This window comes from Microtus pennsylvanicus, chromosome 4 (assembly GCF_037038515.1).
Source record: "Microtus pennsylvanicus isolate mMicPen1 chromosome 4, mMicPen1.hap1, whole genome shotgun sequence".
Lineage (NCBI taxonomy): Eukaryota > Metazoa > Chordata > Mammalia > Rodentia > Cricetidae > Microtus > Microtus pennsylvanicus.
Genome location: NC_134582.1, coordinates 49,040,554 through 49,054,554, shown reverse-complemented (window position 1 = coordinate 49,054,554; position 14,001 = coordinate 49,040,554).

Below are 14,001 nucleotides of genomic sequence, written 5' to 3'. Positions count from 1 at the left end.
ACTCTTATGTCTAAAGAACACTGTTTGCTGGCAGTCTGACCCGAACTCTGGCTCTTGAGCTCTTTCTACCCCTCTTCCACGGTCTCCTGAGTCTGGGGAGTGGGTTGGATGCCACAGATGCCCCATTCATGGCTGGGCACTCTACAGTCTCTCATCCTCTGTGCTTCTAGTTTCCCGGCTAAGTGAAAAACTACTGCCGACTTTTTTGAGAGCATATTTACATACAAGTGAAATATTGTGACTGATTTTAATTTGTCAACTTGACTGAGTTATAGGATGCTTAGATAGCTGATTAAATGCCATTTATGTGCCTTTCTGGAAGACAATTGAGTTGGTGAACAGAGGAAAGTAAGTTGCCCTCCCCCATACAAGTAGTCTCCTAGCCATTGAGGATCCAAATATAACACAGAAAAGCAAAGGAAGCTGCATTTGCCTTTCCTGAATTTTCAACTCCTGGAACGAGAAGATTAAGTTGGATGTGATGTCGGATGCTTATACTTCCACCTTTGAGGAGGTTGAGGCAGGAGAATTACCATGAGTTCATGACCAGCTTGGATTACATAGCAAACAAGTAAACAAACAAAAATAAGGATTTTGGCCTTGGTATTTCTGATTCTCAGGAGTTCATATCAGAGCTAGGATCTATACCATCGGCTCTCAGGTTCTCCAGCTATAGAATTAGGATCTATACCACCAGCTCTCAGCTCTCTGCTTACATTCTAGGTCTCTGAGTTGAAGATGAAAGGCAAAGATTCATCAGTCGGGATGTTTCATGAGCCTATACCTTACAACAAATATCTTAAAAACTAGATATATATGTACCTCTTGTTTCTCTGGAGACAATTCCCAGTGTTTTCTTTTTATTAATATGGGAAATGAGAACGATGATAAAGTTAGAGGAAGTTTTAAATAGCAGAGTTAGGTTTCCACAATGGCCCCTGGAGAAGGTAAAATAACTCTGCCATTTTAGCCAAGACGCTCCACTGCACAATGGCTTATCCCTCAGCTGACACCCTGCTGCTGACGTCCTGGGGTTGTGGAGGGGCCATATGCGCCCTGATATCTGTGACTATGTCCTAACGTTCAATGAACAAGTGGCTATTTTCCACACTCTTCCTGGGGGCTGCTGCCACTGTACTTTTTAAAAATGTCCTTCTGAGCTAATCTTCCTCCTCAAGAACACACATGCAGTACCCCCTCACTATCACATTTGACAAAGCAGATTGCAGCTGGTAGGGACAAATAAGAGCTCCAGTTACCCCCCTCCTAGAAAGCAGTGTCCCTGAGCTCTACGGGGACTATATACAGAAACTAGTCTTGTAATTGTGAGGCACAAGTCACAGAGACTGACAGCCCGGAGGAAGCCTGAGGAGCCTGTGGACCAGCTTCTCTCCCAGGTACCAGCAACTTTTTATTTATTTATTTTTTATTTATTTATTTATTTATTTATTAAGGATTTCTGCCTCCTCCCCGCAACCGCCTCCCATTTCCCTCCCCCTCCCCCGATCAAGTCACCCTCCCTAATCTGCTCGAAGAGCAATCAGGGTTCCCTGACCTGTGGGAAGCCCAAGGACTGCCCACCTCTATCCAGGTCTCCTAAGGTGAGCATCCAAACTGCCTAGGCTCCCCCAAAGCCAGTACGTGCAGTAGGATCAAAAACCCTCTGCGATTGTTCTTGAGTTCTCAGTATTCCTCATTGTCCTCTATATTCAGCCAGTCCGGATTTATCCCATGCTTTTTCAGACCCAGGCCAGCTGGCCTTGGTGAGTTCCCGATAGAACATCCCCATTGTCTCAGTGTGTGGGTGCACCCCTCGCGGTCCTGAGTTCCTTGCTCGTGCTCCGTCTCCTTCTGCTCCTGATTTGGACCTTGAGATTTCTGTCCCGTGCTCCTCTGTCTCTGTCTCCTTTCTTCGCCTGATGAAGGTTAATATTTATGAGGATGCCTATGTGTTTGTCTTTGGGTTCACCAGCAACTTTTTAATAAAACTCAGAGAAGGAGACAATAGGGAGGAATTTGGAGCCTTCAAGCAAAGACGTGACAGTCTCACCTTGTAAGGGGTCATGAGGACACTTGTCTGGGGCTTGCCCAAGGCACGAGGGGAAAAGCATGGCAAGGCACTATGGCAGGTGCTTAGGTCACGAGTGCTCATCTTTCCCCTCCATTTGGCTGTACCATAGAGCACCCTATTAGCTGCGCCTATCAGTTCCTTCCAGAATGCAGGCATCATTCTAAAAATGGAATCTGGGTTCGTCTCAGACAAGGACTCGTATAAGAGGTTGAAAAGGATGCAGAAAGTCCCAGAAAACAGGTACAGAGAGACTGTTTAAAGGATCTGAGAGTTTTCATTCCTAGGTGGGGAGCAAGAGGAACAAGATGGGAAAGGTCATGGCATGCCAGGGAGATAAGGCTGACCGTGCTGCCTGCCTGAGAGCTCAGCTAAGACCAATGTGTTAAAAATAATTAATAGGAGCCTTGAGCTCAGAGAGACCCCAACTAATTATTAAAGCTTCTCAACTTGAAGACCTCAGCAAATTAACACATTCTTCAAATTCTCTTTCTGCAAGGCTTTCACACAGCCGCCTGGGTCTGAGAGGAACAGTTAAGCACAGGCAACTCTTGTCTAGAGTTGTTCTTCATTTGCTCACCGGTACAGCTATGTTACAGTCGCTTATTATAGCTCTAGTATAGTTCAGAGCTCTGGATGATGATCACTTTCCTGGGAGAAGGAGGACAAAGCCAACGAGAGAGGTGAGACTGCATTAGTCAGGTTCCAATCTTTAGTCCTGAGACCTCAGCACTCCTAAGGAAGAGTCAGAGCAGAAAGCAGCTCGTGCATCGGGGCCAGAAAAGAGGGCCGGCTTTTCCTTTTATCATTTCTGTACATTAAGTTGATCTCAGAACAATATATTTACATTTGAAGAGAATGTACCCCACTGCGGTCTGCCACCCCCATTCAATGTGGTTTACCGGCGCATCCAGGTTGCCATAGTTAAGAACTAAGAAGCACTCTGGGTGTCGTTTTTCTTTCTCCATCAAGAAAGCGCTGGTGCTAGCTAGCCTCCCTTGAGATCTTTTCCCCTTCACACTGCCATAGTGACAGTAACTGATGGGGAGGGGGTGTTAATCCAAGCATCATGACTAGCTAGTAAGAATTTCTGGCCAAGAATAAATTCACCCAAGCAGTAGTCTAGGCTTGTGGTGCATGCCATTCTTCTCAACACCCAAGAGGCATAGGTAGGCAAATCTCTGCTTGAGGCCAGTCTGGTCTACATAACAAGCTCTAGGCCAGTCACTGCAAGACAGTGAGACAGCAAGATACTGTCTGAAAACTAAAGCAACACAAGTAAACAGCACAGAGCTTAGACTGTTGCATCGCCAAAGGTTTTCAAACGATGTGGCTCTCATGTTTTTTGCATGTGTCCATGATGCTTGCACAGTGTGCATGCAAGAGCACAGGGGAATGGCACTCATGTATCACGGCATGACTGTGAAAGTCAGGAAACAACCTCGGTTGTCTGTCCTCATCTTCCGCCTTGGCCGAGGAAGTTCCTTTGTTCACAGGTGTGTATGCCAGGGTGACCAGCTCATGAGGCTCCGGGGTTCTCATTTCTGCATCTCACCTCTTGCTGTAGCCTCTTGGAGATCACGGACCCGCATGGTGGCACCCTGCTTTCCCTGGGTGCTGGGATCTGGACCTCAGTTCCCACACAGGCACAGCAAGTGCTTCAAAGATCCCCCAGCACGAACTATCCTTGTTACAGAAATCTTGAAAGAATGTACTTTTGTACAATTTGTAATTGGATGGTTAACTTCACATATTTTCAAAAGCTGTAATTTAGCCCCTCTTTCACCAGAGGCGACACCAGGACCCAGAAGCCCAGGTAAGCACCGCCTACCCAAAGACAGCCAATACTCTCTCAGAGTCTACCCAGCCTGTCCCCAACAGCCCCCACTCTTCTTGTCACCACATCTTGAACCACAACTTAGGTGGAAGCACCCTGCCCAACAGATGTCATGCCGGCTACCAGAACCCAAGGTAGGATGGCTGTCTGAGAATTGCCCCCACTTTTTCAGTGCCTTCCCAGCCCATCCTCAGTCAGCCTTCCCTTCCTCATCACCATATCCCAGCCCCAACTCCAGTAGAGATATCAGAACTGTAGGTAACCCCCTGCCCCAGCACTGCCCCAACTTAGTGTTCACCCAGCCTACATCCAACCACCGTCATCACCATATCCTGGCCCCAAGTTCCTGCATAGGACTCCTTCCTGGGCCAGAGGCCATGCAGGCTGCCAGAACTCCAGCCCTCAAATTGGGTAGAGAACCCCCAATCAATAACAGACCACTCTGGCCAGAAAACCAGAGAAAATGCAGAAACCAAAGAGGGGGTGGGCAGAGCCCATCCAACAAAGACAAACTCAGAAATTGGGCACATAGACCTATAATTATCCCAAATACAGATGCCTAATGCTAGTTTAACAACAGAACCAAGAGCAGCCAGTGGCACAAAAGCCCACTACCCTGCAGCAGGCCCTCATATTCCAACACAGCTGAAGCACAAGAAAATGACCTTAAGGCCAAATTTACGAAGATGATAAAGGTCCTTAAAGAGGAAATGAATACATCCCTTAAAGAAAGCCATAAAACACAAAGAAATAATTGAAGGAAATGAATAAAACTGTTCCAGACCTGAAAATAAAAATAAAAGCAATAATGAAAACATAATCTGAAATAATCCTGAAAATAGAAAAGCTATGTAAGTGAAAAGGTTCAAGTATCACCAACAGAACACAGTAGAAGATTCTTCTACAGAAGAAGAAAGAACCTCGGGTGTTGAAGATGCATAATAGAAATAGATACATTGATCAAAAAATGTTAAATTTAAAACTTCCTGACACAAATCACCAAGGAAATCTGGGACACCATGAAAAACCCAAACTAAAAGTAATAGGTCTAGAAGAAGGAGGAGAATTGCAGCTCAAAGGCCCAGAAAATATTTTTAACAAAATTGTAGAAGAAAATCTCCCTAGCCTAAAGAAGGATGTGTGTTATAGAATATCATTTTAAGATATGTTACATTTGTTTATGCTGTGGAATTTTTGTATAATGATGCAAAGATTGAGGAGTGAGGGGAGGAGGAAAGGAGAACTCCAGGGGCCAGCCACCCAGCTACACAGCAAGCCAATGAGTAAGAAGTAAAGAAAAGTATATAGAAAGGTAAAATCCCAAACGCAAACATAGATGAAGATAAATTAAGAAACACTGGCTAGAAACAAGCTAAGCTAAGTCAGAGCATTCATTAAAAAAAATAAGCCTTTGTATGATTTATTTGGGAGCTGGGTGGCAGGCCCCCAAAGAGCAAAGAGTAAAGAGTAAAAATAACCATGCCCTTAAAAGTACAAGAAGCTTACCAAAGCACCAAATACATTAGACCAGAAAAGAAAGTCCCCTTGCTACATAATAACCAAAGCACCAAACATACAGAACAAGGAAAAAATGTTAAAAGCTGCAAGGCCAAAAGGCCAAAATAACATATAAAGACAGGCCTATTAGAATTACACCTGACTTCTCACTGGAGACTCTAACAGTCAGGAGGGCCTGAACAAATATTCTTTTTTTTTTTTTTTTTGATTTTCAAGACAGGGTTTCTCTGAGTTTTTGGTGCCTGTCCTAGAACTAGCTCTTGTAGACCAGGCTGGCCTTGGACTCACAGAGATCCGCCTGCCTCTGCCTCCCAAGTGCTGGGATTAAAGGAGTGCGCCACCACTGCCCGGCCTGAACAAATATTCTAAAGGCTATAAGAGACCACAGATGCCAGCCCAGACTATTATACTCAGCAAAACATTCAATTGCCACAGATGTAGAAAGCAAGATATTCTGTGACAAAATCAAATTTGGACAATAACTATCTACAAATCCGGACCTACAGAAGGTACTAGAAGGAAAACTCCAACCCAAGGAAGTTAACCATACCCATGAAAACACAGGAAATAAATAATCTCACAACAGAAAAACCAAAAGAAGGGAAACACATACAGCACTACTACTACTACCACTACCAACAACAACAATAAAATAGCAGGAATAACCAATCATTGGTCATTGATATCTCTCAATATTAAATCATTGATCATTGGTATCAATATTAATGACTCAATTACTCAATAAAAAGACACAGACTAACAGAATGGATGAGAAAACAGCATCTATTCTTCTGTTTCATATCAGAAACACACCTCAACAGCAAAGATAAACATTATCTCAAAATAACAGTTGGAAAAAGATTTTCCAAGCAAATGGACTTATGAAACAAGTTGGTATAGTTATTCTAATATCTAACAAAACAGACTTCCAACCAAAATTAATCTAAAGCAACAGCAAAGGAAACGTCATACTCATCAAAGGAAAGAATCAGTATAATCATCTTTCAGTTTTTAACATCTATGCCCCAAATGCAAGGGCACCCACATTTATAAAGGAAATACTATTAAATCATACATTGACCCTCACACATTGATAGGGGTAGACTTCAATACCCCACTATCACCAATGGGCAAGTCATCCAGACAACAACTATCCAGAGAAATACTGGAGCTAATAGATGTTATGAACCAAATGAACCTAAATGATATATCTAGAACATTTCACCCAAACACAAAAAACTACACCTTCTCCTCAGTACCTCATGAACCTTCTTCAAAATGGACCACATACTCAGTCACAGAGCAAGTCTTAATAAACACAATAAAATTTAAATAATCCCCTGCAACTCATCAGACCACCACAGATTAAAACTAGATTTCAACAATATAAAATCTACAAACTCATGGAACCTAAGTAAATACTGAATGACTTCTGGGTCAAGATAGAAATAAAAAAAATTAAAGTCTTCCTAAATTTCAATGAAAACAAATGAACAACATAAGGGGATGCTTCTCCATTGCTGGTGGGAATGCAAACTTGTACAACAGCTTTGGAAATCAGTATGATGGTTTCTCAGAAAGTTGGGAATCAACCTACCTCAGGACCCAGCAATACCTCTCTTGGGCATATACCCAAAGGATGCTCAACCATACTACAAGGACATTTGTTCAACTATGTTCACAGCAACATTATTTGTAATATCCCAAACCTGAAAACAACCTAGAGGCCTCTCAAATGAAGAATGGGTTAAGAAAATGTGGTACATTTACACAATGGAGTACTACTCAGCAGTAAAATAGCAAAAAAAGAGAACAATATAAATAATCAATGAAACAAAAAGTTGGTTCTTTGGGGAAAGCAATAACACAGACAAAACTTTACTAACTAAACTAAACAAACTAAAAGACAGAAACATAATATAAAAATTATCAAAATCAGAAGCAAAAAGGGGGATATAACAACAGACACATGGAAAATTCAAAGAATCATTAGGTCATACTTTAAAATCCTAAACTTTATAAGATTGGATACTATAAAAGAAATGGGTAATTTTCTTAACAAATATTAATTACTAAAATTAAATCAAGACCAGAGAAACAATTTAAATAGACCAACAACCCCTAAGGAAGTAGGAGCAGTTATTAAAAGTCTACCAACCAGAAAGAGCCCAGAGCCAGACAGTTTTAAAACAGAATTCTACCAGACTTCCAAAAAAGAGCTAATAGCAACACTTCCTAAATTATTCCACAAAATAGAAAGAGAAGGAATACTTCCAAATTCATTTTATGAGATCGCAGTCACCCTGATACCAAAACCAAACAAAAGAAAAGAGAATTATAGATCAATTTCTCTCAAGAATATATGTGTAAAAATGCTCAATAAAATACTTGCAAACTGAATCCAAGAGCACATTAAAAGATTACCCACCACAATTAAGTAAGCTTTATCCCAGAGATTCAAGAATGATTCAACATATGAAAACCTGTCAATGTCATCCACCATATGATATGGGATTCCCCTCTGTATGCTGTGAATACCACTGGTTAATAAAGAAACTGTCTTGGGCCTGTGCAGGGAATAGAGGTAGGTGGGAGAAATTATGGGAGTAAGGAGGTGGAGTAAGAGAGAAGCCATGTAGCTGGTACTTTACCCAGTAAGCCACAGTCACATGGTGATACATAGATTAATGTTACATTTAAAGGGGGATATGCTATAGAAATGAACACTTTGCATTGGTATGGGTCTTGTTTTATTGATACAAATTTTAGGTCAATTTTGTTATATTTCTGCTCTTGATTAAGGTACTGTGTTTGTGCAGCTCATTTTTTTAAATGTAATGTATTAAGAAATACAGGTTAAAAGATAACCATCTATAATAGTCAAGCTTGTAGTCATGTTAGTTTTCCTAGCTGTACAGAGATATGTTGCAGGTGGATAGGTATTCTTCAAACGTTTCAAAGACTTACAGAATATGACATTTAAATGTTTTAAGAACTTAGGACTTTTTATGACAGTGAGACACATCTGTTCCTGGCAGCACCAGTCTACTTCAAGAGGATGATGGGCATTAAAGAGGCTCCTTATGGACTTGATTAGTCATTTGGGGAAGAAACTGCTCTTTTCTGGACTGCTTGATGGTATGCTGTATGAACTGAACATGCAGGACCCACACAGAGAAAAACGACTGCTGAACTTGCCTAAAGATGAGACAGTAATTCAGAGTTCCTGCTTCATGAAAGACTCTGCCAGACATTCTGCAGGACATAGAAGAAAGTGACTGACAAACTGCCAATATAGGTGGAACTGTCTTTGAAATTTCCTGCTTCATGGAAAAGACTGCCGGATACTATGGGTCTGTAGGCTAAAGACAAGTGCCCAAATATTACAGAAAAACTTTGTGTGACTGTCCAGGCAGTGAGATTTCTCTATCAATTATAGAGTTTTGGAAGTTTCTTACAATGCACTTCTTCTTTACTTAGGTAATTTCGTAGCCTTCTGGAGTCTTTGATGGAGTTGAAGAAAGATAGTTATAATTATAAAAGATAGATTAGATATAAAACTTTAGACTACAAAGATAGGATAGATGATAGAGTATTTTCCTTAATTTGCCCAAATGTAAATTGACTAAATATCATAACTATAATTCTTGCTTGATAACTGTTTTGTTGTATATAATCTTGCTATGTTAAAGTTAAAATCTACCAGAAAAGGGTAGGTGATGTGGAATTCCCCTCTGTATACTGTAATATGTTTTACTACCATTGGTAAATAAAGATGTTTCTTTGGGCCTATAGCAGTGCAGAATATAGCAAGGCAGCAATTCCAAGCAGAGATAGAGGAGAAAGTAGGCAGGGTCAAAGAGATACCATGTAGCTGCCAAAGGAGACAGACACCAAAGAACTTTACCAGTAACCACGAGCCTCATGATACATAGATTAGTAGAAATGGGTTCAAGATGCAAGAGTTAGCTAAAAATATTCATGAGCTAATTGGCCAAGCAGTGGTAATTAATATAGTTTCTTGTAATAAGTTTGGGTCTGGGTGGCTGGAAAATGAATGAGAAGCCTCTACCTACAGTCAACCTCCTGTTGCCTGCAAGATGTAGGACTCTCAGCTCCAGCACTATGTCTGCCCACACACCCACATGTTCCCTTTCATGATTATGATGGACTGAACCTCTGCAACTATAAGCAATCCACCTTGATTAAGTGAGAGTTTTCAATTTAGATCTGTGACATATATTTTTATTGGATTATTTGTTCTTATGATGACTGATTTCCTTAGTTCTTTGTGTGTTTTTGGAGTAGATTATTAGTGATTAGTAAAGATATTTTCCCATTCTACAGGCTGATATTGTGTCTTGTTGATTATATTCTTTGCTATACAAAAGCTTCTCAGTTCAGGAGGTCTCATTTATTGTTTCTCTCAATGTCTGTGCCACTGAGGCTGTGTTTGAGATGTACCAATGTATTCAAGTGTATTTCTAAATTTTTCTTCTGTGAGGTTCAATGTAGTTAGCTTTATGTTGAGGTCTTTGATTCATTTTGATTTCAGTTTTGTACATAGAGATAAATATGGACCTATTTTCATTCTTCTACGTGTTGATGCCTAATTAGGCCAGGATCATTAGTTGAATGTGCTTTTTTTTTTCTATTTTCCTATCAGCTAGGCAGACTTGCAACTTAAGAGGAGGATAGTTTACAGACTTTTAATTAGATATTCAATGGTTAAAGCCTTAGTTATAATATTCTTATTGGGAGATATTGAGCTACAAAGTAAGATTCTTAAAGGGAGATATGAGCCAATTTCCCATAGAGAGCTTATAGAAGCTGCCAGACAGGTACTCAAGCAGGTAAAGTATAGATCGACGGGTAAACAATAATCTGCAAGTTCAGCATATTAATTATGATTCTGCTATAACAAATGTGCATGTTAAGTACAAAACCTAAGCTACTGCAGTTTTATTCAAAAACAGAATTCTTTTTATAGCTGCATGTTTTCATTTTTGCCAGTTAGGATATTAAACTCTTAATTTAAAGCAGTAGCTTGTCTAATACAAAAGAGCAGGATGGAATCTAAGAGATAGTTGAATAGAATAGTAACTGTGATCAATGTTTCTTATACTAAGCAATAGATTAATTAATAATTTTAAGATAGTGATTCTTGGACAATTGTATTTGCTCAATTCAAAGAAAAATAATCTTTCCCAGACGATTTTTGCTGCAATTTGCACAACATATATTTTGCTAATGTTATAGCTAAAGATCCCTTAAAGGATGTTATGCAAAAATTTCACAAATGGCTCTTCCAATGGAAGAACGGCATATACAGTTAATAATTAAAAGAATTGTGGGGTGTGGTATGGCTCCTTGAAAGCAACTTATAAAAGTTGCAGACAGATGTGCTACAGACAGGTCTAACACGGTGGAACCAAGGTGACCTCTGCTAAGGCAAGGTGGAAAAGCCCTTCCAATGAATTATAAGAAGACCGGACCTATATATATTTGGGGTGGAGGATGTGTTTATGTTCTTTTTTCACAGAAAGAAAATAAAAGCTGGATGAGATGACTGCATATACAGTAAAGAAGTGGCAGACCTGATGACGTCATAGCTGCAAACTCCCCCATAGAGGAGTTGGAGAAGTGTCCCTGGCCCAGTCTTCCCCGCCCCCAACAGAGAGGAGTGCCTGACCGCAGGACCTGCTACCACCACTCTACACTGCGGATACCATGCTGCACTGAGGAACAGATGCTGAGCTGCTTCCAGACACCTGGGACCCACACAGACCCAGAGGCCCTGCTGAGATGACCTGACCGTGATGAGGACAATTTTCTGCAGTTTGAATCCTGTTTGCTTTGGAACTAAGATGCAGACTGAACATTTGAGTGTTTTTAATTTCTGGGACACAGAACTCATTTTGGTTAAAATATTGAACCTAAGAACTAAGACCTAAATTTTCCCCTCAGGGAAAGAAAGACTCAAAATAAGGAATGACTAAACCCCTCTTCACTTAAGAAGGCTGCAGACCAAAAGTTTAACTGCTGTTCAGAGACTGGAACTGGTATTTAATAACAGCAATATCATTGTACTATTACCTATCAGAAAAGCTTTTTTATCTTTTGGTTAATGTGGATTTGAGAAAATTATGACTTGTTTAATTATTGATTCATTGTTGTGATGACCTAATAATGATAATATTTCTAATTGTATATAAGATGTTGAGAAAAGTTGGTATTGACCAACAATGCTGCGAATCATGGTACTGACAAAGATATTTGGAAAGTTGGTATTGACCGACAATGCTGAGAATTATAATATTGACCTGTCACCTGCCGATAAAAGTTTGTGACACGCTCTGTAAATGTTGGGAGTTAGTGTTCAGAATTTTAGATTTTGATACAATGTAAAAGATTCAAGAGCAGCACTAAACCAGCTAAAGAAGCATTCTCAACTCAGGTGATTCTCTTCTCCTTTAAGTAGGAGACGATAGCCTTTGGGAGTGTGATTATTCATAAAGCATTATAATTTATCATCACAAGAAAGTATGGCTCTGAGACACAGAGCCCAAAAGTATCTCTCTCCAGTAATATCTTTTCTTCACAGAGATCAGTAGTCAAAAAAGGGTTTGAAGCTTCTTCTCCCCAGATGTCTAAGTCAGGAGCTCGCATATATGAATGCCTGTTCCAAAGATGGGAAAATTTGGGTAAATGAAGAGGTCTTTGCCCAAGCCAGGCGTGATCATTCTGTTGTGTTGCAGAAGCACAGGTTTGATTAAAATTAATAAGAGGGAGTGGATTGAAGGCCCAGATTTCTATATGGTGTGGCAGCCAAGCTCTAAAGCCATAGGCTTCACCTGAGGATGGTCACGTAGCCTACTAGACAGGCTGTCACAACCTAACAAAAGATCAGTATGTTATTGCTCCATCCTTTGGAAGATGCCTGATAGAGATGCTGATTCAAGCCTATATGACAGCTAGCATACATAGCAGACAGGTAGTTGTGGATATAACTGAAAGCCATTCACCTGGTTACCTAGGAAACAGAATGCTAATATATTTTCCCTGTTGGTGAAGTTTTGGTATAAAGCTGTTTGGAGGATAAATGAGAGAAAATTTTCAGGATGTGAACTCAGGATATCATGAAGGATCTCTGAGAATCTCCCTCCCAATGAAAACATGTGAGTTGTGTCTTTATTCCCATCTCCTCCATGCCAGTTCAGAGAGAGATAGTTTATGTTGGGGTCTGGTCAAGAAAAATAATTTATGGTCAGGGCTAGCATCGGACCCTGACACCAGAGACCCAGCATAGAAGCAAACATGACTGAAACAAAAAAATAAGGCAAATAAATTGTTCCTAATGATATTCTGCTATACTCATAAATTGATACCCAGTCCATAGTCATCAGAGAGGCAGCATTCAACAGCTTATGGGAGCAGATACAAAGACCCAAAAAGTAGGTGGAGCGAAGGGAACCCCAGAGAAGATAGTGGGGAATAAGGGTTGTAGGAGCCAGACAGAGCGGTCACAGGCTTACAAGAACATGTCCCACGGAATCAACGAAAAAGGGCTGATAAGGACTCTTAGAGACTGAAGTGACAAACACAGACCCTGTATGGGTCTGAGCTAGGTCTTCTGCATATATGCTATGGTTGTGTAGGTTGGTGTTTTTGTGGGAGTCTCACCAGTGGGAGTTTAGGGCTATCTCTGACTCTTTTGCTTGCACTTGGGACCCTTTTCTTCCTACTGGGTTGCCTCATCCAGCATGGTATAAGGGTTTGTGACCAGTATAATTGTAACTTGTTAGGCCATGTTTGGTGGATATTCCTGAATGCCTGCTCTTCTTCTTCTTCTTCTTCTTCTTCTTCTTCTTCTTCTTCTTCTTCTTCTTCTTCTTCTTCTGGAAATGGGAGAGGAGTGGATCTGCAAGAGAGAGGAGGTGGAGGGGGGGACTGGGAGGAGAAAAGGGAGGGAAAACTGTGGTCGTGATGTAATATATGAGAGAAGAATAAAAGAGAAAAGATGCAATTTAAAGAAAAATATTATGTTTGCATTTTAAATGAAAGTTATGATTCTAGTACAAACATATACAACAGAATCTAAACACCATGGTATTGAGTAAAGTACCATCCTTTTGTTTTCAAAAACAAATACTTCTGTAACTTTCAGAAATTTGATGTTTTTTTCACTTTGAACTTTTTTATTTTTACCAAAGAACTTTATCTTAATGTCATTTTTTATCAAAAATGTTTTATCTCTTTATCACACTTGTCTACAATTAAAATGCACGTAAACTTTCACTTTTATTTCCTGTGACCATAAATCTCCAAGTATAAAAAGAAATCTTTGAAAGGTGAATTATTTTTAGAAGCAGTGCACTACAGATGAAAACATGAATCCCTTACACTAGGTAAAAACACAGGGGAAATCACATCCCATGAAATCATTAACGAGACAATAAACTTAGTTATTAATTTCTGCATCTATCAATGATAATTTTCTGCTCATATGAGATGGGATATCCACAGATTTCTTTTGTTTACATTGAAAATCCTTTGTTACAGCAACAAAATTCAATTC